General features: G+C 68.9%; 1 protein-coding gene across 6 annotated transcripts in view; it reads left to right on the top strand.

Moving 5' to 3' along the window:
• Window positions 1-575, top strand: part of TPM3 (tropomyosin 3) — a 21,010-nt gene that overhangs the window by 1,371 nt on the left and 19,064 nt on the right. The gene's annotated exons all lie outside the window — the stretch shown is intronic.

The following is a 575-nucleotide window of genomic DNA, read 5'->3' as shown; positions in this document are numbered from 1 at the left end:
CCATGGGGGAGCGCCCCAAGCCCCGGCACGATGCCTGGGCTGGCTCCTGCCGGCACGTCCTGGCTCCGAGCTGGGGGCCAGGGTGCAATCCGGAACTCCCCAGCCCTCCCTGAGCCCCGGGGCGTTCGTCAACCCTGCGGCTTTGCTCGCGGCTTCCTGTCCCGGCCCCGGCCGAGCGTGCCGGCCGCGCTGGAGCTCAGCACATGCTGAGCGCGGTGTTGCAGAGCTCTGGGGAGCCCTTTTCCTTCCCTCGCACCCTTCTTCCCTCCCTTCGCTCCCCGCTGGCATTTTCACTCTCTCCCTGCCATTGAGGACCACATCCCCGCTGGATTTGCAACTCGTTAATCCCTTTTGGTGCCTTTGCAGCCCCCTTTTTCTGGCCAGGGGAGCCTTGGGGCTCCCCTGCTTTCACCCCGGCGCAGGGAAGCGGGGGGACGGGAGGAGGGATTTCGCACCCCGGGGCGCTGGATCCCTCCTGGCTCCTTCCAGCCAGCGGGAGCGCGCAGGGTCAGGCCCTTTCGGTCGCCAGCTCATCTCTGGGGGACGTGCCAAGCCGTTCGGCCGGCCGAGCTCGG

Source organism: Egretta garzetta, unplaced genomic scaffold (assembly GCF_000687185.1).
Source record: "Egretta garzetta isolate BGI_Z169 unplaced genomic scaffold, ASM68718v1 scaffold1063, whole genome shotgun sequence".
NCBI classification, from domain to species: domain Eukaryota; kingdom Metazoa; phylum Chordata; class Aves; order Pelecaniformes; family Ardeidae; genus Egretta; species Egretta garzetta.
The sequence above is the reverse complement of the archived record's forward strand: the minus strand, read 5'-3'. Positions and strand labels throughout refer to the sequence as shown.